Below are 27,637 nucleotides of genomic sequence, written 5' to 3' on the forward strand. Positions count from 1 at the left end.
GATGTATTCAACAAACAACACAAAGTTCTTCACATAGACTTTGGGTGACAGCTTCACCACTGGGTGCCCCTCTTCCGGGCGTAGACCCTTCACAATATCGCGTTCAACAATTTCACCAAAACAGTTTCCTTCTCAGTGAACTTCGGGTGCTAGCTTTTCACCTCTGGATCTCCCACGACCGGGCTCGGATCCCAAATGACAAGGAGGACACTTTCCTCCCCCTTGTTCTTGCAATACTTCTTGCTTTCACAAATCTTAATGTCTTTTTAAACAGGTTTTTCGGCCTCTGCCCCTTGTTACTGGTTTCCCTCTTCTGGGATCACTCTCGCCACCTTTTGGTTGTCGGTTTTCCCCATACCGGGTTCACTCTCACCAACCTTTGGTTGTCGGCTTCCCTCTGTCGTGTTCACTCTCGGCGATGGTTATAGACAGTTCATCATGGGACTTTAGACTTCACCTCCTCTCCTTAGCATCCCTCCACCGGGTTCACTCTTGCTAATCTTTACGATATAAAGTTCATGTATTAAGGTTGACCATGCAGGATTCACTTCCCTTAGCTTTCTCAATCATCTGCCGATCAAACACTTTCGATGGTTCAGAGGATTTTACAAGACCCCTGTAGGACCACTTTGACCTCTTTTCACCTCTTACCAAGGGCTTCTGGTTACGGTAGTCTTTCTACCATGGGTAATCGGCCAGAGTTTCCTGCCCGAGCACCCACGTGGTGCCGGCCTCCTTTGTTGCTGGTTTTCCCCCTCTTCTGATTCTCATATTTCAAATTAGCCGTTGACTACTTTTTGTTTAACACATTTCGGGTTTTTATCGATCCTCCCCTCGACTCACCGGCTGTGATGAACTGCTTGCCTTTCTTTATCCTTGGAGTCAAGGTTGGTACCTCCAAGACTGACGTCCTTCCCGGCTTGGTTATCAGTGGCAGAGCTTTATAGTGATAGCCTCGACTGCAAAAGCATTGAATGCAAAAGCCTTGAAAAAGAAAGCATTGAAAAAATGCATTTTTTTCTTAATTTTTTTTAATGGGGGGGGTTCCCCCCAACCCTGTTTTTTTACCCATTATAATAAAAAAAACTTTACCTATGAAGAAAAATGAGGCTTTTGCATTCAATGCTTTTGCATTCGATGCTTTGTATTCGAGGGAATCACTGGATACCGTGAAGGAGGGTCTCGCGTACCTTAGACATCTGCTGCAACACTGCAACTCACACTTGCCTCTGTTGGAGGTATCATGCCTTCGTTTGTGGAGGCTTCACGGGCCTGGTTCGGAAAGGGCGCCATCTTTCTCCTCCTCTTGAACTGTGGTGCTTTGGCGTTGTGCGGTCTGCCTTGCTCATATTGTGCTCTTGTGTGCAACCTTTATCCCTTTGGCGAAAGGAAAGGGCCGTCAGGTGTGTGTGTGATTCTGGTTAAAGGCCTGATTCTGCCTCTGCCTGACCTTTGTGTCGGGACATGTCAGGTAAACAGCTCCTGGGTTAGTCTGCCGTCTTCCATGGGGTAAAAAGGGGTTTGTGTCGAAAGGTGGTTTTTGTCATGGGAAATTATATTCTTTGTCCTAGGGGGGTTGGTAAATTCAGAAGGGTGCGATTGGTAGGGTTTGTGGAGCAAACGTAAATTATCGGGATTACTATCAGGAAATAAACAAGGGGGTTTGATGGCATGGTAGTGTTTTATCTGAGTAGGTTGGAAATGATAATCAGAGGGGTGGGATTGGCGATGTTTTGTCAAGGTAGATTGGGTGCTCAGGAAAAATCATGGGGACATGAAGGTGAATGATTGGGAGTATCCGAGTAGAAGGCAGGATAGCAATGATTCTGGGAGTTAGGGATTTGGAGTGCAAAGGGGGTTGGGCTCCTAGGGTATCCATAAGATATGGAGGGGTTGTTTGATTTGGTAATTTCAGAGGTGTATGGCTGAAGGGATTCTAGTAAGGGAGCTTTATTGGGAGGAAGGGAGACATGTGCTACAACCTACAAAGGTTTAGGGATCTCGTCCTCTCCTTCTTCCACGGTAGAATACTGCATCTCACGTGGGGTATTTACCCGCGCATAACCCCGGGGTCCCCTACCCAGGCGATCCTCCCTAGCTCGTCCACCCCCAGGGTTCGGTTCTGAGAGCGCCAGCCCGCCCCAGGCCACCTGAATAAGGGTTGCACAAAGTCTTCTTGGGAGAATACCCTCAGGTTTCTCACAGTGGTTAGATCTCTTGCTTCCGACGGCCTGGTATGTTCATAATCATAAATAAAAGTTCCTTTCTGATTGTACGTGGGTGATGATTCTTCACCCCTGCGTCCCCCTCTTCCGGGCTCAGACCCCTCTGGAAAATCGGCTTCCCTCCATTGGGTTCCCTCCGGCTTGTATTCAAAAGATTCTTCTGTTGCATTCACATGTCGGTGGAGTGACGGCACCCGCGAGCAGAGCATGTCCGATGCACCGGCACCATTCTGAATGGTGCTGGTGCATCCGACCCCACCCCCCCACCCCCCATTCCCATTGAGCCCTGAGGCGATCAAATGGGAGCATTTTTTTCTGGCACCCGCAAATGGGCAATTACCGTGTCCGGCAAGGCCGTAATGACCCGGTAATTGTCCATTTGTGGGCACCAGAAAAATAATGATACCGGCAGCAGCCGTGCCGGTTTTACCGGCAGAGCTACCGCCGGTATCATAATGAGGCCCAATGTTTTATAAACAGTTCGCTGTGGACATCCCTCTGTCAGGTTCACCTTTGACAACACACTGTTCTTTGGGACTTTAGACTTCTCCCCTTTCCATCGGCATCCCTCTGTCGGGTTCACTATTGCCAACTTTACATTTCCTTCTGCTTTGTTATGATGCAGGATTCACTTCCCTTCGGTTTTTCACTGGTTTGTTAGTCAAAGAATTTCGACTGTACAGGGGGATTTTGCTAGACCCCTGTATGACCACTTTGACCTTTTCCTTGCGGCTCTCCTAGGGCCTTCTGGTATCGGTAATTTTAACAAACGTGAGATCAGCCAGAGTCTCTTGAATGAGCACCCACGTGGTACCGGATGTCACGCCCCATGTCACTTCTCCTTCCATGTCTCATGTCCTATCCTCCCCTAGGCATACTCCTCCCAGGCACCCGCAGTATACTGATCCTCTTAGCACGAGGCTTAACATACACAACTCACACCCGTTACGCCGGAGGACGAGTATGCTGCATTCTCAGGGTAGGAACCCTTGGCAACTATGGACGTGCTGGTGGTTGCCGCGGCACTTCTGGGGTCACGTAATACGGTCCCGCACACATGCTGCCTGTCACAACGACTCGGCCCTGCCCGCGCTACGTGGCTCCCTAGCAACCACATAAAACAAACATCCTGCAGGGTGCTCGTCGCTTCTCAGCTGGGCGCTTTACTGGCGAGTGGCGTTACAGACTCTTGTTTCTTGGATCAACAAACTTTTGCTCACGCTTCCTGGACTGCTTTCTCTTTACCCTCAGGCTATTGTGCTTCTAGTCTCCAGGATTACCTGACCTCGGTCAGCTCTCACGGACTGCCTCTGCCTGCTCCTTTTTGTCTTCGGGGGACTCGCTCATATGGCATCCAGAACCCCGGCAACGTTAACGGATTTGAGAATGTTTCTTCCCATTACCACATGTGATGTTGGTTTGTCTACAACATGTGCAAGATGTTTGTGGACCTTTTGGTATATCCGGCCTTTTCATGTGATATTCACAGTTACTCCAGCCTTATCCATAGCATCTAGTTCAAGTGGTGACACCCTGAGAGTGCTTAGGAGCTGGTGGACCTCCGGCTCCTTCCTACATCCTTACACTCACGCAGCGGGAACTGGGCCAACACCTCACAGAGGGACCAACACGATCCACTCCGTCAGGTATACGCTTTCACAAAAGCCATTGGTAGGTGTTGTTTACTTATTCCATCCTATTGTATATCCAGCCTTGTTGTTGCCTGTCTAACCCAGTACATCACCTGTTTTCTTTGCAGCCACGTAGAGCCCTGGTGTTCCTGTTTCAGTCACCTGTGGCCCCAATAACCGGTCAGCAAGTTCATTATACCTTCCTGACTGGTACTTGGGGATAGAGGTATTCCTTGTCTGCGCAGATCTCTTGACACCGGATCCCTCTGCAGCTGGTTTTCCCTTAATGTTTCCCTAGCGCCTTTCTCCTCCTCTTGAGCTGCTGTGCTGGGTTAGCTCTCCCATCGCACGGTTTGCCTTGCTCGTATTATGCACTCTTGCTCCACATTTTATCCCTGTGGGAAAGGGAAAGGGCCGTCGGGTGTGTGTGATTCAATTGCCTGACCCTTGTGGTGTGCAAAAGTGTTCATGTCGGAAAAGGGGGGTGGGTGGAGTAGAGTGTTTAAATATCCTACGTGTTAGGATGTGGAAAAGGTGTTATAAGAAGGGGGATACCGCATCTCACCCGTCGGTGTACCACTTCCACTCCTATAGGACCCCCCATCCAGGTGATCCTCCCTCATTGGTCCACCCCCAGAAACTGGATCCAATAGCGATGGCCATGTCCTGGCCACCTGGATGACAGATCCTCGGGGACTAGTAAGTGAGACACCCTCAGGTTTCTCACAGTACCTGTCAGATCTACCTTCTTCCCCATACCTAAGTGCCAGCTGTGGTGTGGCCAGAAATCACACCTCTCTGTCCACCTCCGCGTTTAATTTACTCCGAGTATCCTGAGTCTCTGCTAAAGATTCAAAATGTCTGGCTTACCCACACCCTCTCGCAATGTCTGCAAGGGTGGGTTCCAACACTTCCAGTCTGCCTTGAATTCTCTTCAGTACCCCACACTCGAATGATATACACCAACATCTCAAAGTAACTTTGAATGCCTCCCACAAGGTCCACGCAGACATCACAGATACCACATTTGTTGCAAAGAATGATGACATGATGTCTTGAACCTCACTACGATACACCACGTCTAACAAAGCATGACCCTTAAAACACCAGTGTGGACGAACGATCGTTAGGCCCGTCAGCCTGAACTGCCATACCAGAGGAGAGTGATCGGACAACGTCTGCGGGAGCATTATACAGGAAATACTGGCCCGAATCAGTTCCGGCTTGGCTAGGATATAATCAATGTGCAAACTCGTGCCATGGACCGAGGAATAAAAAAAGTAACCTCTCTCATCCGGATACATAGCCCTCCGTACATCCACCAATCCCAGCTCATTCATATGAGATCTATCCATCTTTGCCTGCAACACAGCATTCAGGTCCCCAGCCACAACTAAGAATGTATGTGCGTACTTCATGCATTTTACCCACAAGGCTGTGTAAAATCGAGGGTCTTCCACGTTAGGTCCATACACATTCCCTGCTAGTTCCTCAGACACTATTACGTACTATCCCTCAGAGTCACGATCTTGCTCTGAGAGCCGAAACCCCAGGGGTTTATGTATGATTATCGACACTCCTCAAGAATAGGAGGAGAAAGATGTATAATACCTAGCATCTCCCCATGATTTTGCAAGTCCTGCAGTCAAACTGCCCAGCAACTGTGTTTCCTGGAGGAACAATATCTTGGCACCATGTCGATCACAGTATGCTACGACCTTGCACATCTTTGCACAGTTATTGAGGTCCCTGACGTTCCAAGTGAGGAGGGTACAGCAATCAAAGCCCACCTGTCTCGCCATTGGTACTGCTGACTTACCCACCCCCTTCACAAATGGCCCTCCTCTGTGTAGACCTCTAGTGCCCACAACTCCTTCAATGCAACACACATTCCCTTTTTTCTCATAAACCTTATTACCTTGAACCTTGTCAACTTCCCTCCTCCTCTCACCCCTCCCCACAGCTCCTGTAACTCCCATCCTCCCCCTTAACAACTCCCTTCTTTTCAGGGTCACCCACCCCCACCCCCACCGCCAACTCTCAACAAGCAATCACCCACTCCCTCGCTTCCCCAACTCCCTCATTGAACATACCGGGCTAAGGCGGTTACCCGGGGGCGCCGGACATAGCAACCTCCTCCAACCCACCTTCATCAGCACCCCTTTAAGGAGGAGAAGGCTCTTCCAAAAGAATTTAAAGAAAATAGCCCTATTTGTTACATTATAACATCACACCACGCCACAAGGACGGATCCTAATAATACACTGAAGCAATAACCTGATTCATCCTAGTGACCACAAATAGGCACTTCATGTATTGACCCACCATAACGTAATAGCGTATCCCCTCAAGGCTTAGGCAAAGACTCTGCAAAGATAGCAGCCTCAGGTGGGTCTGTAAAGAAAAAAGTCTTATTGTCATATACAATTCTTAGCTTGGAAGGATACAACATTGCATATTGTATTTGTTTGTCCTGCAGCAGTATCTTTACCGCCAAGAAATGACGAGCAAGCTTTTTGCACTGAAGGGGTGAAGTCTTGATAGAAGGGCACTCTCGCCCCCTCATATTATACATCTGCCAGTTCCCGTGCTCTTCGTAAAATGGTATCCCTGTCGTAGTAATTCAAAAGTCTACCTATGACCGCAAGTGGATTTTGTCTGGGTCTCGGCATCTGTCCCGAAATTCTATGTGCTCTTTCCACTATGAACTGGAGAGATAGCTCAGACCCAAGAAGCACCTCTTTGGAAAAGGATTCCATAAACTGTTCCATATTTCGTGATGGTATCGACACTGGGATCCCAGTGACCCAAACATCATTACGCCTGGATTGTGCCTCCAAATCTTCATTTTTATCTTTTATATCTTTCACCTCCTTCTGTAAACCTCGAATTGAGGCCGTGACATCCCACTTCTGTCCTCCAGCACTCCGACCCTATGTTCAGCCTCTCTGAGGCAGCCACTTTCTTTTTCTATTCGCTCCTGCATGCGGTCCATTTTATACTCCATGCCGCGAAACCAGACTTAGTTTTGGCCAGCACTAAACTCAACTCCGAGGGGCAGTCTGCCACGCACTGCGCCAGGGCTTTATTGGATTCAGGGGCAGTCACAGCTTCACTCCCGGCCATTTTAGGTGATGTCATCGTGCCCCTATTTAGAGGCAGCCCCTCCTTTTGGGTAAATTGCAGGCGATGAGCCACTTGCTTCCCTTTGCCATCTGACGGCAGCACCACCCACAGGCTTTCAGGCTTTCCCTCAGGCCTTACCGCAGGGACCAGCACCCACCTCTATGTTGTTCACAGTAACTTCCACTATAATACTTGGGCACGTACCTCAATCGTAGGGTGAAGTAGTGTACTGCCCCTGTGTTATCATATAATGGGGCAGGTTGCTTTCACCACATCTCAGCCCTCACCTATCCCCTGGCTTCACTCCTCTCACCCCAAAGCTTGTTGTTTTCCCCCTATGGGGACTCCTGGGGATAGCACAGGGTACAGTCTGCAACCCTCGACACCTTTAATAGTACAGAACCAAGATGTGGGAGACACCCCTGTATTCATTCACCAGACTCAGTACTCTGCACTTGTCAACTGAGGGCTAGCTGTCCACGTCCACTGAGCACACCGACTCCACAACAACTGCAGTGCACTTCCCTGATACTTCAATAGTGACACAGGGGGGCGTTCATGCAAATCGAAGCACAAGACCTCTTAATCCTTCCTTAACAGCTCATATGTTCTTATCCATACCAGCTGAAGGCTGCACACTACCAGCAGGGTGTTCCAACTCTCCGTCAGATACAGCTGTTTCACAGATCCCCACTGGCCTCAGAGTTTCTAGCGATAATCAAGATCCTTCCCCAGCCAGTCACAACTGCTTTCTGCAGATTATGTAGCGAAACGGGGGAGTACATATCCAAAAGGGTTCTGCTTCACGAAGTGACTGGGTGATAGGGCATCCTCTTTGGCATCTGGACGCCTGCACTCTATCCTCACTCCTTGCACCACAGTGCGATGTGTGTGTCAGCCAGCGTTCCCGGGAGGCTGTGGTTTATGCAGCGCATTGTTTTGGCCCCAAACGCTCTGCCTCACCCGACCCTCTCTTTCAGCTCTGTGGGATCACAGACACTGGCAATCCGCCCGCGCTCCTCGCCCCATTCCTCAATCCGAAGCCGGAGCACCCATGGAGATGAAAGGGGGGGCAGGACCAATGGGCAAGCGCTCGCCCCCTCACAATGCAGCGGGTGCCTGTTTCAGCAGCCCAGCCCTGGGGTCACCAATTCCTTTGCTGCCACCTTTTGCAAGTTCTGGCTCTTGCTGCTCAGTCTGAGTATTTACGGGCCACCTCCTCCTCCCATTTAGTGTCGGAGCTCAGACGTTGGAGGCCATCTTGGTTGCCAGCTCAGGAGCGCCCTGGAATTTGCTAATCTTACATAAAGTCCCAGCCCATCTGATTTGGATAATCAGGCTCCTGTACCCTGGAAACAGCGCCTCAGTTTGTTATGGTCTAGGAGGCGACGAAACCACTGCTTTCGAAGTAACAACAGGGGTGAGGCAGGGATGTGCCCTGGCACCCCTTTTATTTAATTTGTATATACAAGAGTTAATTAATGTATTGTTTGAAGGATACTGTCATGACCCGGCGAAATTGCCCCTTCTGGACCTCATGGTCATTGTCACAAATGGCTTGTACTCCTTCTTCCTCCCAACATGGCCGTACCAAGCTCTGTGCTACGCACTAGCTTTCACGTCGTGGCACGTACAATAAATTGGTCACGCCCCTGCGGGTCCGCGCGTCTCAACGCTATCTTCGGTAGTGACCCGATGTGTGCTTACTCTCTACATTGATTTCCTTGATCCTCTTGCTTCCTTCCTTACTTTTATCCTGTTCCCGGGTTTCCCCCCCTACTTACTCGTTCTTCGCTAATCCTGGATACCCTGGAACCACGAACTTCCCGGAACTCTGAACACATCCTGCAACCTGACGAGGCTCGGGCGAGCCTATTCAAGACCCGAACCATCCACAGGAAGAGTCCTGCGGCCGAACAAGGGAGATCCCGATCACAGGTGAGACGGGGGGAGATTTACGACAGGTACCAGGACTGCCCTAAAATGGCCGTGGATAAGTACCCCCGTTATTCTATGTGGATGACGCAGTATTATTGGCCACAACCCTGCAAGATCTGGAAAATTCTTTGGTGATATTTGTGTCCAAGTGCAAAGAGTTGCATTTGAATATTGAAAAATCAAAAGTAATGGTGTTTAAACCACGATTCACAAGAACTAGGCCCTTGGTGTTAAAGGTGACTGGAACCCAGCATGACCAAGTCAAAACCTTTGACTATCTTGGGGTACGATTTCAAGAATCCGAAGGATGGGCTGCCCAGGTGAGACGTTCAGTCTTTATCCTGGAAATATTTGGTGGGTCAATTCATGCCTATGTAAGGAAGGCATGGTATCAAGTATAGACAGACACAAGTGGTCACAGTTCAAGGGTGTTTATTAAACTGTATAGGTAGATTGGAAAATGCCTAATCTACACCTAAATCTAAGATGGGAGCAAGCTACGACCATCAAATGAAAATAAGGCAGTCCTAGTGGCGTTGTGTCAAATAAAAGGGCCTATACTAAGAAAAACCGATTGCCAATCCTTATGCTAAATACAAAAGAGTGTGGGATAGGGTTCACCAGAAAGAAAAGAGTGTTCACAAATGATAATTCAGGATGTGTTAGCCGGGGGTCTCCCTTCCCCACATTTTGAGCACGGGACACTCTTCACCTCTCCCAGCACGAGATGACAGTTCCGCTTCAAGTATCAGGCCCTTCAGTGGTTAAGTCTCTTTTCTACAAAAAGTCTCTTGCCCCCAAGGACCTGATGGCTTTCAAAAATAACAAACAAAAGAAGTTCTGTTTCCAATGTACGTTGGGTGATGGTTTCACCCATCGGTCCCCCTCTTCCGGGCGCATACCCATCAAACAGTTATTATCAATATCAGGATCTTCTGTGGTTGTCTCTCGTGCTTCAGAAGATCTGATAGATTCAAATAATCAAAACGTTCTTTTGGATTGCACTTGAGGTGATGATCCTTCACGCGTGGGTCCCTCTCCTCCATGCGCAGACCCCTCTGAAATATCAGCCTCCCTCTCGTCAGGTTCAATCTGGCTTATTTTCTTGCCTTCATGTGACGATGGGGTGTTGGTTTTCCACCCCTTGGACCCCTCTCTGCCGGGCTCAGACCATCCTTGAATATTGGCCTCCCTTCGTCGGGTTCACTCTGGCTCTCATTTGCAGGCTTTCTTCTTTTGCTTTCACAGTTCTATTCCATATGTACTTTGGGTGATGACTTCACCCCTGGGTCCCCCTCTTCCGGGCACAGTGTCAGGATTATCTTCCTCTGCATCTGAAGACTCAGTTTGGTTTCAAAATCCCCCTCTTCCTCCTCACCTGATGTGTTGGGCTCTGGAGTTGGAACCTTCTTCCTTCTCCCGACAGGTACCTCCTTTTTTTAATGAAGATATGGTCTGCCCCGGAAGGAAGCCACTGTGACTGCAAGGTCTCAGCAGGCCAGTGGCCTCGCTTTCCGGAACAGCCTAGAGGTTTGGGAAAAAGCCTCCAGGCATAAAAAATCCCAATGGAATCCAAGATGGGATAGAACCAGTGTGAGTCCAGGAAAATTCAGACCAGAGACTGGTAATGCTGAGGATCCCAGATGACAAAATGGGAGCAAGGCTCGTCAGTTGGTAGAATGCCGGCAAAGAGGTGTGGTTGTACCCCGCAGAGAGAAGGTTTGTAAGAACACTGGTAAAAATGCAGACGGAGTGAAACCAGAAGCCTGAACGGAGGCTAAGGCAGAAAGATAAAGGCTCCGATGCAAGAGGACCGAAGACAGGCAAGCCTCTGCAGAAAAACTGCACAGGAAGAATCTCAGGTAGGTGGGAGCTCGAATGCGAGGGAGCGCGCACTGCAAACCTCTGCGAAAGAGAACACAGAGGGAGGAGGGAGCGAGGAAGGCAGCGATAAGCAAATTTGGAGTGCTGCAGAGGGAGAAGGAATAAGCAGGAGGGCAAGGAAGCCAGAAAGCAAAGGAAAGAAGGAGAGAAGCATAATAAGACCAGAGCCTGGAACCAGAGAAAGTCGGAGCGAGATCCGAAACAGAGGAAAAGGAGAGAGGAGTGGAGCACCGCAAAGAGGAAATGACTCACGGAGCGATCGCAACTAGCAGGGGAAAACCTAGTACATTGCAACGAGCCGGCCACCGGGAGAATGCGAAACAAAAGCTCCGAGCGGCGGCCATCTTGCAAAAGGACTTGACCGCGCTGCCAGTTGAGCTGGGAAACGTGAAGGGGAAATCAATGGAGCTGGTGTCTCTAGCGGTCCCATACTCGCCATACCCCCGGGTGCATGACACGCAGACCCTTCCCGTCTGTTTACCTCCCTCCTTCGGGATCACACTGGCTTTTGCACAGATGCCTTCTCATTGACATTCATAAATCTTAATGTATTTTTAAACAGTTTGCCGTGGACCTCCCTCTGCCGGGTACACTTTTGTCAACACACTGTTTCTTGGGACTTTAGACTTCACTTCTATTTATAGGCATCCCGCCGCCGGGTTCACTCTTGCCCTTTCACAATTCCTTTTACTTTCTTCTGATGCAGGATTTACTTTCTTTATTTTCTCTTGGTGCAGGGTTTGCTTTCCCAGCAGTTTGTCGGTCAAAGACTTTTGGCTGTACAGGGATTTTGCTAGACTCCTGTATGACCACTTTGACCTTCCTCAGCGGTTCTCCTATGGCCTTCTGGTATCAGTAGTTTCACTCAACATGGGATTAAGCAGTCTCTCGAGTGAGTACCCACATGGTGCCAATTCCCTCTGCAGCTGGCCTTCCCTTGACAATTTTACAGTTCTTTTGAACTTTTCTCAATGTGCCACTTTGCGACTTGCATTCAACACAGTTCGGCCTCTTATCGGTTCTCCCTTCGACTCACCGCTTGGCTTTCAATTTATCTGGAGTCAAGGCTGGTACCACGGTAGCAGGCTTCTCCCTCAGTCCTGCTTTTCAGCATAGGCACGCTCTGTGTACCGTTGACATCTGCTGCAACACACTTTAGCTATTGTCTGCAGTCTTATGATTCGTTCTGCAGAGGTCTCGCGGGCCTGGGTCGGAAAGGGCAAGGTTGCGTCTCTCCTTGTCAGCCTTTCGGTTCTTGCCGCCTTTCTCCTCCTCTTGAACTGCCGCACCTGATTAGCTGTCTCCTTGCGTGGTCTGCCTTGCTCGTCTTGTGCTTTTGTTCTCCACCTTTTATCCCTGTGGGGAAAGGAAAGGGCCGTCAGGTGTGCAAGGTTCTGTTCAATTTCCTGACTTTGCCTGACCCTTGGGTTGGGACATTTTAGGTAAACAGTGTTACTAGTCTGTTGTCTTTTGTGGGGAAAGACCGTGTTCGGGTTGGAAAGAGGAGGGGTTAGTGTGTTTGGTTGTCCCACGTAGTGAGATGGGGAAATGGTGCTATGTGGAATTACAACCCTCGTACCTTCGGTGGGGTGAGAGTGATAGGGTTTGTGAGATAGACGGCAATGGTATTGTTTTGTCTCAGCAGATGGGGAGTGCAGGAAATAATAATCAGGGGGACGGGAAAGAGAATAACTGGCAGTATTCGGGTCGGACGTGGAAAAGCAGGAATTCTGGGATAGGTGGTTTCTGGGTGTAACTGGGTTTGGGATCCTAGGGGATTTGTTATATTTGGGCAAGAGAGATTTAACGGGATGAAGGGGGTAGATGTATACTAGCCTACAAAGGCCTCAGGTATTTTGCCCTCCTCTCCTTCTTTCCTGGTACAATACTGCGTCTACAATACTGCGTCTCACCTGGGGTATTTCCCGAGCACAACCCTGGGCTTCCCTAGCGAGGTGACCCTCTCATGCTCGTCCGCTCCTAGTGTTGGGGTCTGAGAATGTCAGCCCTTCCCAGGCCACCTGAATAAGGGCTTCCCAAGGTCTGCTTGGGAGAATACCCTCAGGTTTTTCACACCTTCCATGCAAGTCATGGCCATGGAGCAATTTCCCCAGCCTTAGATTTATACAGAAAGCAGGGAGTTCCTGCTGCCCTATATGAGGACAACCTGTGGGGGTACGCCAACCTTGCAAAATTGACAAGACAGCAAACGTTTATGAAAAAATCATTTTTGTTACCCAAGAGAACTCCCTCCACCCTGGTACTTTTAGAACTTGACGTAACCCTGTGGGTGCTTTGGTGTCGCTTAGCCCAGCTCTTTTTTGGTTAAGATTGTGGAATCATGAAGGGCCGGACTGGAAAAATATAGAGAAGCTCTATTCCATTTGATGTCCATGGACAGAGGGAAATCAATTGACTGGCTTTGCCATGTTAAAAAGACTCTCTATGATATAGGGGGAGGTAACCTATGGGAACATCCTCGTAATCAGCCATTTGGAATGAGGAAAATAATAAGGAATGGCGGGATGAAAAGAGCAGGGCACCAGCTGGAGGCTGGCTCAGTGAAGTTAAACCTAGGACCTGCATACCTTGAACTTAGCATACCTGGTAGAAAACCCTATTTAGCCCTAATCACACCCTTGTTTGAAAAGTCTTTATACATACAAGTGAGACCAGGGAGTCACCCTGTGGCTGTCTTAACGCAATCTTGGAAAGATTCGGATCAATGTATGATGTGCAGGGGTGCAAGAGAGTCAGTGGATCTCATTACATTGTTGCTGGTCCAGAAACAAGGGTGCTGGTAAGCTCACACCGGCACCCTTGTTTTTGGACCGGCAAACTAAATATTTGCCTGCCGGAGCCACTGTGCCCGACAGGTCTGACCTTGCTGAGTGCAGTGGTCACAGTAGGCAAACCCTTCACGGAAACACTGCTAGCAACGGTGCCGGTGCCTCTGTGTCCCCACTCCCATGGAGTCCTATGGAACTCTATGGGAATGGGGATTAACAAATTTACCAGTGCCTGACTTCCTAGCCGCCGGACCTGAAATGAGCCAGTAGCACCGGGAAGTCAGGCGCCTGTACATTTTTACGGGTTTGGTGGCAACCCGCCAGTAGCTGCATCAGGGTTACCGCCGGACCCCTAATGAGACCCAATGTTGCATTTTATGTTGATATGAGCAAAAACGGAGCATCTGCTCTGCGGCGTATGTACCTGAAGCCAATACTGAAGGAGGCTGGGATGAGGGACACTGGAACAGCTATGATGTTTTTGCAGTAGAGCTTACAACCTCATGTAGTCTTTGCAACTGCTCGATATACCCGTGGGTCCTGGCTGTTAAGAAAGAAGCTGTTGAATCCTGTTGTTAACTGCAAATATGTTCTTAAATCAATTGCCAGAGGCTGCGAGCAGGGCTCTCCTCTGTGTTCTGTTATGCAGAGCATTTATTTGTTCATGTGAATTTTACAATGCTAATTTTAAGAATGTATTTTATGTATTGATTTGAAGATTTTATATTGAATAAAAGTGTGTTGATTGCCCGAGAGATTGGGAACTTTTCTGTTTGTTCGAACTACCATGGACACTACTTTGGGAAGAGATCATCTTTGCACAGTTGTTTTAAGTTGTTAGTGTTAGGGACAAACGTAGGCTTTTGAGACACGACAGTGACAGACTTTTTGGTTTTGGACAGCCTGACAATTTAACTTGTTTTCTTTGAGGCAGGGAAACCCCCTCTTAGCTTTAGGGATAGAGAGTTATTTTTCCATTCTTGATTAATAAATGTCTTTACCCAAAAATGTGCCACTATTGTGTCCGAGCCTTACTTCTGCACCCTTACACTCTGCAGAGATAAAGAGTTTCCGAGAATGAATTAACGTTAAGCATAATAGAGCCATGCTTTAGCACCTCCATTGAAATGGAGAAATAAAAATAAAAATAGATGCACCAAAGGCATATTACAAGTAGCATTCTGCAAAGGGCTAGACTGTGAAGAAGAAGGACTCAAAGGAGTGGCAGGACCGCGCCAAACAGCGTAAGAGGACTAGCTCCCTTCTTTTTTGTAATTGTTTATTTGTAAATCGCTTATACATAAGTGAAGTGCTTCAAAGCGCTTCAAGGCGGGAAGGGAACAAGGTAATACAGGGTCATTCTTAGGCCTTGAAGTTTCTGAATGATCTAACAGAAATGACTAGTAAACTAGGCCTGACGGCCTTAATACTAGTGCTAGTGCAAGACAAGAAGGGAGGTGAGAAGGGGGGAGGAGAGGGAGAAGAACATACAATCTTTAAACTACCGTACTAGGCCAAACTACGTTTCAGATAGTGCAAGTGCATGACAGATAGTGGGGTGATAACAGGTGGGAGGAGAGAAGGAGAGGGCATACAGAAACAAAAGAACTACCGTACTAGGCCTGGCGAACTAGGCCTAGTACATTCTAGGTAATGTAAGTGCGCAGACAGGAAGTGAAAGGGAGGGGGAAGGGAACAAGTGCAACCAGTCCAGAAGGACCCTGGGTTAAGTGTAGAGAGGTTACCTTTATCATGGAATGAATTCCAGAAGTGGTGAGCAGAGTGCAGAGGCCTGGGGGAAGTGTGAGGACTGGTGGGGAGCCTGAGACCTGTGTGGCTTTGGAGGTGCAGCAGGCAACTCGTCAGCAAACGGAGCAGAGTTAGGGAGAGAGGGAGGAGTGACGTAGGCAAAAACAGAGAGCGGTTTACCAAGGGAGAGGAAGAGAGAAAGAGGAAGAGAAGAGGAAGGTCTTAAGGAGTTTCCAGAACTTAAGGAGATCCGGCTCAAGACGGAGATAAGCGGGGAGGTTGTTCCAGAGGGAAGCACCTGCAGAGGATAAAGCTCTACCCCCAAATCTTTCTTTTGAAAATCGGCTCACCCGCAGAGAGTTGGAAGAGGACGAGCGGAGAGCTCTAGAAGGAGAGTATTTAGGGAGAAAGAGTTGTAAATACTGCGTGCTCCAGCCCCAAAAAGCCTTGTGGACTATGCAGAGGGTCTTGAACTTGATCCTTGCAGCCACGGGGAGCAAGTGGAGGGATTTCAGCACCAGAGAGATGTTGTCCTTGGGCTTGAGGCCAAGGATAAGCCTTGCGGTTCTGTTCTGGCTGAGGTGTAGAGGTCGGAGAGTAGAAGTAGGAAGATTGAGAAAGAGACTGTTGCATTAGTCTAGTCTAGAAAGAACAAGGGATCTGGAGACGGGAAACCTCTAGGGGAAAGGGAGAAAAGGTAGAATAGCTCTGAGGAGGTGCAGCTGGTAGTGCGATTTTTTTTTTAGAGATGTTTGAGATGTGAGAGGAGAAGGAGAGAGTGGAGTCGAAGATGACCTCTACATTGATTTTTTTGCTTCACTAGTGGGTGAGGGTGTAGGGCCAAGGGAGGCCTGCTAAAGTGAAAGTGGGAAAGCAGGAGTCCCAATGAGGATGACCTCTGTCTTGCTGGCATTAAGACAGAGATTGTTTGCAGCACACCAAGTTGGAGGTGAAGGCAGAGATTCTGCCGGCCAGCGGGGCCACCGAGACATTAAAGAACCAGGGGGATAGGTTAGATCCCTGGGGGACACCACAAGTAGAGAGAGTGATAGCGGAGAGAAAAGACCCAAGTTCCACCTGGGAAGGCCAGTCGGAGAGAAAGGAGGCAAGCCACGCCATGGCCTGATCTGTGATCCCCAGGGTGTCACAGAGATGAGATATCAGGATTCTGTGGTTTACTGTGTCGAAAGCAGAAGAGAGGTCAAGAAGAATGAGGACAGAAGGAGAGTTATAGTCAAGATTTGAGAGCAGGTCTTCATGGGTGTTCAGAAGAGCAGTTTCCGTGCCTGGCGTTTAAGGGCAGCCGGATCAGAGTTGTACCACTTTTTGGCAGGCTTGAGTAGTACCCCATGACAGGTGCAAGAATATCAAGAGTGTTGGAGATGGAAAGGTGAAGGTTAGAGGGACTGCGTTAGGGTGGGAGTCAGCCGCAGGAGTCGATGGAGGAGAGTAGGTGGAGGCAAAGGCAGTCACTGACACTCTTTCCATGGGTCGAAAGAGTATCAGTGTGGCGGTGCAGGGTGTGCCAGTGCTAAAGGAGAAGAGATCTTCAAGTGTTAAGAGAGAACAGAGTGATCAGTCCAGGTGAGTGAGGTAGTGAGAAGGATAGAGAGAGGGATGCCTGTGAAGATGAGGGCATCCAAGTTATGGCCTGTGGTGCGCATCGGCCGAGAAGGTAGAATGCAGAGAGAAAGAGCATCACATAGGTTGCTGAAAGGTCTTGAAGAGTCGGGAGAGTCAAGGTGTATGTTAAGATGCCCCAGCAGGAGGAGTTGGGAAGAGGAGGAAAGGAGAGCAGAGGCCAGGTCCACCCATTCCGAGAGGAAGAGGGTAGACTGGCCCGGCGGCTGATAGAAGGTGGCCAGAGTAAGAAATGAAACAGGAGAGAGAGGAAGCCTGCAGACGAGGCATTCAAAGGAGGAGTAGACCTGAGTGGCAATAACGGAAACAGGGATCCACTCAGGAAAGATGTGGACTACTCCACCTCCTGGCCTTTTGGGCCTGGGCTCGGAGAGGACCTTGTAGCCTTCAGGGAGAACTGTGTCAAAACTGTGTCAAAACACTTGACAGAGTTGTCCTTACCATGTCTCAGTGAGAGCAAGAACATCAAGATCCATGAGCTCAGAGGAGTGCTTGACAGCAGAGCACGGGTTAAGTGTGGCAATATGGAGCAGGCTGCCTTTTTTGAGAGACTTGCGGGGAGAACGGGGAACAGAAGTCCCCCCATAAGCGGCAAGAATGCCTGAGAGATAGAGGTAGGAGGAGGTAGAGGACTGGAAGATGACAAGGATGTAAGAGAGGAGAGTGCAGGCAAGGGATCCAGGTGGGTTGGAGGCGGCAAGGGAGCTGTGGTGAGAGAGGCCATACGGTCAGGAGGAGGTGAGGATAGCTAGGGAGGCTGTGGAAGCAGATGGCAGAGGAGCCTGTGAGGAGGAAGGAGGAAAGTTGATAAGGTGAGGAAGGGGCCTACCAAAAAATAGGAGGTTGGATTGAGGCCTGTGTACCAGGATGGTACCATTCCGATAGACATTTATGATGACCCTGTAGCCGGAGGAGAAGGCAAGAAGGACCTCCCAGCGGGTGTCACCATTAATGTGTGAGGAAGAGTAAGGAGAGAGCAGAGCAACCATAGGAAGAGTACATTGGTTGGGTGAAGGAACGACAAAGAGTATATCAGTGAGAGTCTCTCTGGTGGAAGCACTGACATAGGTGTCAGCGACAGGCAGGCCTGGGTTAGAGCCCTTCTTGACTTTATTCCTGCTAGACATAGTAAGAGGTGAAGGACAGGAGATAGAGATGCAGTTTGAGAAGATAGGATAAAAAGCACCATAGAGAAGGGCACAGAGTGAGGTACACTTAACCAGGTAGAGCAGCTGAAGTACGTGGGCGGTGGGCGGGAAAACACTAAACTATCACCTGCATGGAGGGATATCAAAAGCAAAGAATCAGAAAGCAGTGAAAGAGAAACTAGGAATAGAGTCAAGAAAATACAAAAGAAAAAAGTTAATTCTGGATGCAAGAAAGGCTGCAAAAACGTATATAACCTGTAACAAAGAGTCAGGCAAAAGAGAAATTGTCACATAAAGACAAAGAGACCCAATCGTATTATAGTGGACCATTTTAAGTGCCATGGCACAGAAGCGATATGTGCAGACAGCAGATGGGAGAAAGTGAAATGTATAGAGAGACTAGCGCTGTATCAAAGTAAGGAATACAAACAGAGCAATCCACAGATGATGGCGAATAGATAACAATCAAAAGAAATCACAGTAACTCCATGTATGGACAACACAGGACCCGTCGAAAGTGAGATTTTTAGGGAGAAGAGCCCATCATTGTGAATACACTGAGTAAGAACATTGGATGGCAACCCGTGAGCCATTGGGGGCAAAGAAAACCCAGTAAGTAGATAGCGCACCAGAAGACGAACCAGCGAGAGTTCATGGTGATGCTAGATGCTGTACAACAGAGCGCAAACATCTGACATCACTCGGTGACAGCGCCTAACCAGGAGAGGCATGAACCACGGCATTGGAGAATGGGAGCAGAGCAACCGAAACGAAGCATGCAACTTTCCATTTGAGAATATTGATCATTATTTTGTAAGAAATTAATCGTATGGTAATTGATATAGTGAAGTGCATGTTCATTTATGTCACATTTAAGGAGCGTTCAGCACCACACAGCAGTATTATATCATCCAATATAACAGCCATCAAAACAAAGCAAGGTTGATGAAGCCTGATCAGAATATGCATGTGTAAAATAGGCGATTAATTCACTTTAGACATGGTCTAAACAGTATTAATTACATGGAAAGGCCTTTTTACTCTGAAAAAATTCTTCTACTTCATGTGACAAAATCAATCTCCCAGGTGATCCAAAATGTTGGCATGTATGCATGAGTACATGTATTCTATGGCGGGTACAATCCCCCTCGTTCTGGTTGCCAGGTGTGTATCAACATGCTACTCTTATAATAAAATAGCTCTCAACTCACACGCTTTTGGTGGGTGTCAACCGCCTTGCAAGCAGCTCTCACCTGCCGAGCTCCTTACACACCCATATAAGTGAATGGGCTTGCCCCTGCCAGAAAACAAAATCCAGTATTTTCAACTGCCCTCTGGCCACAAAAGGTTGAAAGCTATATTTTAGCCAAGAGTGGTTTCAGCCACTTGATGTATATGTGTCTTTGCACTGTCCTGTTAAAAACATGTACTGGTACAGCCAAAAACGTTGCCTTGTGTATAGGTATTAGTCATTTGCTAGGCACTGCTTCCATATGCCCAGGTACTCGCACTATTTTACAGGTGTAAGTTACCATCTTATGGCATACATGCCAACCCTCCCGATTTAGGCGGGAGATTCCCTATTTTTTGGTGAAAAATATTGCTATTTTTCACAGTTTCCCACCTAAAATAACTGTAGCCCCAATGCATTCCTATGGGGAAATGTACACCTCCCGATTTCCCTGTGGAAATATCCCTCCCAGGTGCGTCTGAATGTTGGCATGTATGTTATGGCCGGGTAGTAGTACCATTATGCATAGCTCTCAACTCACCCGCTTTTACCAGGTGTCACCGCCAAGTCACTCATACGGCCATTCACTTCTATGGGCTCTCACCCGCCAAAAAGAAAATTGTGTGTTTTCACCTGCCTTGGTGACACAAAAGGTTGGTAGCTATGCATTATGGCAGTGCCTGGCAAATGTCTGTCCTGTGCCAACGCAAAAGCAAAAATGTTGGTTTTGGCATTGCTTCCTTATTAGACAGTTGTAGTCATGAGCCAAAATGAATGACTGTAAAATGCCACCCGAGTTTTGTATTTAGTTCCCTCTTAAATTATTTGTATTAATGATTAGGACAACATTACAATAAATTAATAAATATACAAATTGGTGATGGATAATTTGTAACATGTAAGAATTATGAAATACAATCAATATTAAGTAATGCATGTAAAAGTAACTCATAAACTTTTTTTTTTTAAACCCACCTCTTCCTCGGGAGTGTCATGTTTAGTGTTTCTTCTGTTTCCATTGTGTCACCGTTCGTTTCCATCACCCACTTTCACTTTTGCTCACTTCCGTTTCAGTTATGGCCAAGCCGGAAGCCCCATTGCCTGGCGTCAGGCGCAGAACATGGCGATCCAAGCGTCATTTCCGGTGCTGGCTGCAGGCGGAAGAGGCAATGGCAGGAAGACGGGAGATGTGGCTCTGTGCAGGGCGGCGCAGGGTCAGGGAGGGCCGGAGGTGCAGGAGCCGGAGCGGCTGAAGGTCAGCGGGGAGGCGGGGTTGGTGGGAGAATCCAGGGCAGGGAATCCACGCCCCCCTCTGCTCGATACCCCTATGTGCATCTCACCTGTCAAACTCCTGAGACTGGCAGCACAGCAGCTTCTCTGGAAACCTGTCAGCCCCGGCAGTCCAGTGAGCCAGAGTTCCCCAAGACTGGATTACAGAGCACGTACCTAGGCCACCTAGTGTGCTTATCACCCGCAGACCCCTGAAACTGGGACACACTCTAGTCTCCAGCTGGCAACCTGCCACGCATGGTGTGCCTGTCACCCTCACATCCCTGCAGCTGGGGCACATGCCCCCCCCCCACAGCATGGTGCACCTGACGGCCTCCCCTGCCACTCACTCTTGAAGGTGAGCTACAAAACTCCTTACGTGGAAAACCTGGGTGTCTGTCATCCACAAACCTCTGAAACGGGGGCATTGTTTCCTGATGGCCTTCCCTTCTGCCGAACCCTGAAACAGGGCAACACACACCACACGTGGAAAACTGGGTGTCACCCACAGACACCTGAGACTGGTGCACAGACTAGTCTGGAGCTGGAAAACTGCCACACATGGGGTGTCTGTCACCAACGGATCCCTGCAACTGGGGTCTATGTCACCCACTGACACGTGATTCTGGGGGGGAGAGGACACTAGCATCCAGCTGGCAACCTGCCACACAAGGATCCCTGCATCTGGGGCACATGCCCCCCACAACACGGTGCACCCCCTTTACACTCACTCTTGAAAGTGAGTTGCAAAACTCTTCATGTGGAAACCTGTGTGTGTCTGTAACCCACAAACCTCTGAAATTGGTGCACACAGTTACCAACAACAGGGTATACCTGATGGCCTTCCCTTCTGCAGAACCCTGAAACAGGGCCACACAAATCTGTGTGCCACCCACAGACACGTGCGACACACGCTAGCCTCCAGTTGGCAACCTGCCACACACAAATCCCTGCACTTGGGGCACATGCCCTTCCGCCCACAACAAGGTACACCTGACGGCCTCTCCTTGCACTCACTCTAAAAGGTGAGCTGCACAGCTCCTCACTTGTATACCTTTGATTCACTCACCCCTGATTCTGGGGAACACCGTTTCCGATTGCAACATACGAGATTCTTGAAACTGGGCTACATGATCCACCAGTGGAAACCTGTTAGCCCCATTGCTTCTCTCACTGTTAGGTCGGAAAGCCCTGCGCTGTGGCGTGAGCCCCCTAATCTTGTTGACTTCTACGAATTCACTCATATTTCCCCTATTGAGTCCTCATCCAAGGCCTTATGAAGTGTGCTACTATGGACGTTGTGCTCACTGAACCTTTGACCCCGAAATCAAAAAAAAAACGGGGTGGTCTCATGATCAGCAAGGGCACACCATTGGCACCAATTCTCCTGTCTGATTTCACTCACTCCTCCTTTGAGCATCACTCTGTCCAACTAATTGCTCCATCCCTCTTACTGTCCTCCACATTTACTCCCCACCAGCCACCCTCAACCTATTCTCCTCTCGAAACGCTCCCAGCTAATGTGTAATGGGTGACCTATGGCTTTAGGCTCTCAATGTTAGACATATTTATGTTCCCCTGTCCCTAGTATATGTTCCTATCCCTTCACCATCCGGTATATGTAATTCAATCCAGCAATGCTCTTATTTTAAGGCATTTTACCCTAGGGCTAGTCTGCTATCTGTTGTTGCCCACTTTGTAAATCATTTCTTTTCAAAATGACACCAAACTCTCAAATACAAATCCCAACTCTCCTGGTAACCTTGAATTGGCAGGGTAATTCCCTAGATATTAGTTTACCCACTTTAGAAGTTGACCTGTAATTCTGCATTACCTTTTTCCTACACACATAGTAGTTATATTTCAACTAATATTGGGTAGACATTCCATTGTTCAATAGTGTTGCTGTACTTTGTTACCACGCTGCTTCCATGCTGTGTGACAACTTGCATGCTCCTCTTTAGAACTAGAAAAGTCAGTTAGACTTGATGGAAACCATGTTGCCCAGTTATTGCCACGTCACGCTTTCAACACGGCTGTGGAAAACCCTTCAAGTGGCCTCCTGCAGACTGCTTCAACTGGTGTCCATAGCAGTGCTTGTGTGTCTTGCACAAAGATCCTTAATCCTGAGGGACAGATACACAAGCAGTACTCCAGATAAGATTTGGAGGAGGGAGTATTTCACTCCCTATTTTTAGTTTGTCATTTGGTGTCTCTTGCGCCGACTAGAAGCACACACTACTGCGTTCGAGTACAGATCATTTTTGGAGGGACACACTGCTTGTTTTTGGTGTTTAGGTATTTGCCCACATATTGACTGCCCAAGGCCTGGTAATCCCTATGGCCATTTCTACCCAGCTCCTGCCTGCACCTACCAAAACACCTGCTCATGGGAACCCTTTGAGCACACTTTAATCAAACCTTATCAGCAAACATTCCACTGGCAGTACCTGTCAGCTTTTTTCAAAGCAGTCTTCTGGGAGTTAATGACTTAATTGGTACTGTAAAAGCGTTAATGGTCTAATGAAAATGTCTGAACCAGGTCTGCCTTCAGCCACTCGATTTATAAGCACTATGCGTGTCCTTCACTGAAGTCCTGTTAAAAACAAGCAGCAAAGCCAGCAGTTTTGTTTTGGACATTTACCAGGCACTGCTATTAGATGCCAGGGAAACAAAGACCATTTTGCACCTGCTACCATCAATGGCCAGTTAATGCCATGCAAGTGCCGTTCCCATGCCTACACAAAAGCCCAAACTGTTCGTATTGCCAATGCTTGTTTAAAGTTGGAAGTAAAATAATTTTTTAGGGAGTAGTCCAATTCCCAATGGGAGTATTTTTTTTATAAGCTAGTAAAAATGTTTTAACTGGAAAAAATGTGTTGTAAGAATTAGTTACATGTATGCTATTATTATTGCCTGATCGGAAGAAGTAGTTTCTTCCTGTGGTACTGTGTGCACTACTCTGGTCCCAACATATCAATGGACCTGTGTCGTTGAAAGCAGGGATACAAGATGCCAAGTGTCCGTTTCCTACTTTTTGTTGTTAGTATTTGTACTCCCTATTGTTTTTTTGCCTGGGTTTGACTATTTTTAGGGAGTAAAAGTGGCTATTATACCCCCTTATCTGTAGGGCTGCACACAACCCATGCTTGTTTGCCGCTTGCCAACCCTAGTGTTCTTACCCCAGATTCTAAAACTGGGACGAGTTGGTCATTCACAACCCCCCCTTCTATGCACATGTACCAGTCTCCTCTTGCACGGAAAGCCTGCTACCCCCTGGTATTACTGCCCCTGCTCTCAACCACACACTCAATGGATATGTTTTGACAAGTAGTGTCACAAGTCTCTCCCCTTCTCTCCTGTTTCTCTTTGCTTGCGACCTTCTTGGATGTGTTCTTTCGCACGGTCCGGGATTTGTAGAGGCCCATGTGCAGGTCTTCGGATTCCAGCATGAGGATTGCAAGTCCTACGCCAAGTAGCGTTCAAATATCCAGGACCGGGAACCAGGAAGGAAACAGTAGCCTAACTCGGAGGCACAGAACGCCGTCACCCGAGCACAGGAAAAGTCCAGGAAGAAAAGCATGGAAGAGGGTAGTTCAAGGAGAGGGAATGGAAAAGGGAGTGTAATCAAAGAAATGGGAAAGCGGGACTCGGAAGGAGGGCCCGAGCGAACTCCGGCAACACGCGCCTGACTACACTAAGCGGTAGCGTTGAGACGCGGGGCGTGACTGTTTTGTAGGAAGTTGAACGTAGCGCATAAAGGCTGGTAAACTGCGTTTCAACTGCCATGTTGGAAGGATCCCGGAATTCAGTCATCTATGGGTCAGCACCACAATGTCCAGAACGGACATAATCTCCAGTTCATGACAGCATGCCTCTTCTGAAGCCCGGTACCTCCGGGTTTGCCTGGGTGGATAAAATGATATCTTTGCATCAGCCGAGGGGCATTCATGTTTGAGACGGGTTCTCAAGTGCGCTCACTGGGAGGATACCCTTTCAACTCGACCAAATACTGTAGTTGACCTCGTCGGTACCTGGAGTCACAAATTCTTGAGACCTCATATTCAAGTTGGTTATTGACAATCACTGGAGTAGATCTTGGAGCAGCTTGAGAGGGCTGCACATATGGTTTTAACAGAGAAGTGTGGAAGACTGGATGAATCCTTTTCAATGACTCTGGTAGTCTGAGTCGAAAAGCCACTGGATTAACAATTTCCTTTATAGAAAAAGGTCCGTAATACCTGGGAGCCAATTTATTTGGTCGTAGGTGACAAGGAAGGAGTTTTGAGGATAGCCAAACCTTATCGTCTATTGAATAGGAAGGACCAGGCCTTCTTTTGGAGTCTGCATATTGTTTAACATCTCTTCGGGCCTTTTCCAGGTGTTCCTTTGCTTCTTTGTGTACAGTGACCAGAGTTTCAATCCATGAATCGACTGCAGGAACTGGGGTAGGATGTGGGAGAACGGCTGGTTGGACTGAAGGGTGAAATACTTGGCTACAGAAGAAAGGGCTGGTCTTGATAGCTGCATGATCCAAATTGTTGTATGCAAATTCGGCCACAGGTATCAAAAGTGACCAATCATCTTGTACTTTGGTGGCAAAGCAGCGAAGAGACTGTTCCAGGGTTTGGTTTACTCGTTCAGTAGCTCCATTGGTCTGTGGATGATAGCCCGAGGACAAGGCATGTTGGATCCCCAATATCCAACATAGATGTTTCCAAAACTGGGATATGTACCGGGGTCCTCTGTCAGAAATGATTTTGCAAGGTAGTCCATGAAGCCGGAATATGTGTTCTAAAAAAATCCCAACTAGTTCAGATGAGGATGGTAGTTTGTATAGAGGTGTAAAATGAACCATATGTGTGAACAAATCAATGGTGACCATTATAGTTGTGTAACCTCTGGAAGAAGGTAATTCCACAATAAAATCTGTGGCCGTGATTTCCCAGGGTTTTGTTGGTATGGCTGGTTGGTGTAGGAGACCTGCTGGTTTTCTATTGTCATGTTTATTCGGATAACAGACTGCACAGGCCTGGACATAGGTTTTTATGTCATCCTTCATCCTTGGCCACCAGAATTGTCTTTGTATAAGACGGAGGGTGTTGGAGATTCCACGGTGTCCTGAATGGAGGGTATCATGGCGGTGTCCTGAATGGAGGGTATCATGGCATAGGTTTGTGATCTTTTGTCTCAACCCTGGAGTGGGAATGGCTAGCCGATTATCCTTGAATAGGTATCCGTCTTTTATCTTGAGATTCCACCGATTGTCTCTTTTAAACTCCTTCCAGAGTTCGGAGGACTGAGTTTGGACTCGAATATCCTCCAGGAGAGTAACGGCTTCAGCTACGAATATTGCGTTGGGAAACATCTTGGGAAAGGTCCGGTCCTCAAGGGGTTCATAATCTGGACGTCTGGATAAGGCATCGGCTTTGTTGTTATGTGTTCCAGGAAAGTGATGGTATGAATTTCCTGTAAAAGTTAGCGAGCCCCGGGAAGGATTGAATTTGTTTCACAGTGGTTGGAACAGGCAAAGATGGGATGGAATCAACCTTGGAAGAATCCATTCCAACCCCCTTTGGGCTAAGAATAAATCCAAGATGGTGAACAGTTGATGCATGGAAAAGGCATTTTTCAGGTTTGGCCAGGAGCTTATGTTCTCGTAAACGTTGTAAAACTGCCTTAACATGGTCTCCATGTTCCTGAGGTTCCTTGGAGTAAATCAGTATGTCGTCTAGGTATACAATGACGAAGAGGAACAACATGTCCCAGGCATAAAATAAGCAGTGTCGCATAGCAATTTGTATGCAATTCTGTAGGTTTGCTTATCAAATGGACACTTGTGTAGCTAAGTTAGGTATTTAAGTTCACTTCTTCAATGAACGCCCAGCTCGCCCTGCATTCCTCTTGGCCATGGTGCTCTCTTCACCCTATTCTCTCTATTCAGTTCAAGTGCTAATGGACAGAAAGTGCAGCAGTAATCATCTCATCCACTCTTAAGTGCCAAAGGCATTTGTGGGAGTGCTAGGCAAGAATTTATTTTTCTTTTTTCAAATAATTACAAAGCAGAAGTAATAGAGATGATACTTTTATTACGCTTTCTATACACTGTCAAAGAAAAGTATGTGTCAACTTTATATTTCTATAAAAATCATGCAATTCCATTCCTAAAATGTAAGTTGTTACATAATGCATAATTACAGTATTGCTACTGTAACATACTGCATCAGCTCCATGCATTACAGTAAAGTTTAGGTTAGTGTATCTAAATTTCATAGTGTCCACTGTATTTCATTTTGTTGGGAAATATAGTCATATTGACAAGTGAACACTTTTGAAAATGTACATGATCAAATGCTTTTGATAGCAAACCTAGTTCTGTAACCTGCATGTTCACGTTGCATACATCTTGTAATTGGTGCTCAACCCATATGTCTTGAGATTCTGTATCATCACTCTGTTGCTTTATACCAGGTACCCTGAAAGTGAGATGACCACAATATACAATATTCCACCAAGTTTGCCCAGTTCTATGGCTGCTAGACAATCCACTCTGTTTAGTCTCTTTTTTACCTCTTACATAATGGATACACAAAGCGAACTAGATGCTTACGCAAAGTAGTGATCAATAGTGCCATCCAGTCTGCACATCTACAATCTACTGCAATTATAAACACTGTTGGCCTCCAGAGTACGCTTTGTTTTATGATTGAATTATAAATTACCACCTGCAGGAGACAGCTGGCCAAACTGTTTTCAGAACCTTTTTATCATATCTATTTATTTGTGTCCATTCAAGCAGCTAACCTTTTACATTTTACAGACACTCATCTGTCTCGCAAAGTCTTTTCATCCACTTGCACAGTCAAGTAGATTTTTATAAAGGGTGAGTAGCATTTGCAAGAGATGTTTGAATCTTTTATTTAACATTTACTTTGCAGAAAAAATGTCAAATGTTTCACTGTGCATGGCTGGCCTCTGGGTGGCAGCAGAGTGCGAAACATAAAGT

At 47.6% G+C, this 27,637-nt stretch overlaps 1 protein-coding gene across 2 annotated transcripts in view; it reads left to right on the forward strand.

Moving 5' to 3' along the window:
- The first annotated feature begins 20,483 nt into the window (after positions 1–20,483).
- Positions 20,484–27,637, forward strand: part of NFRKB (nuclear factor related to kappaB binding protein) — a 423,246-nt gene continuing 416,092 nt past the window's right edge. For both annotated transcript variants that reach the window (XM_069614148.1, XM_069614149.1), the window contains exon 1: positions 20,484–20,617. The gene's annotated coding sequence lies outside the window, so the exon portion shown is untranslated. The remainder of the gene's footprint in view (positions 20,618–27,637) is intronic.

The sequence above is a fragment of the Ambystoma mexicanum genome, chromosome 9 (genome assembly GCF_040938575.1).
Source record: "Ambystoma mexicanum isolate Mex_15411 chromosome 9, UKY_AmexF1_1, whole genome shotgun sequence".
Classification (NCBI taxonomy): domain Eukaryota; kingdom Metazoa; phylum Chordata; class Amphibia; order Caudata; family Ambystomatidae; genus Ambystoma; species Ambystoma mexicanum.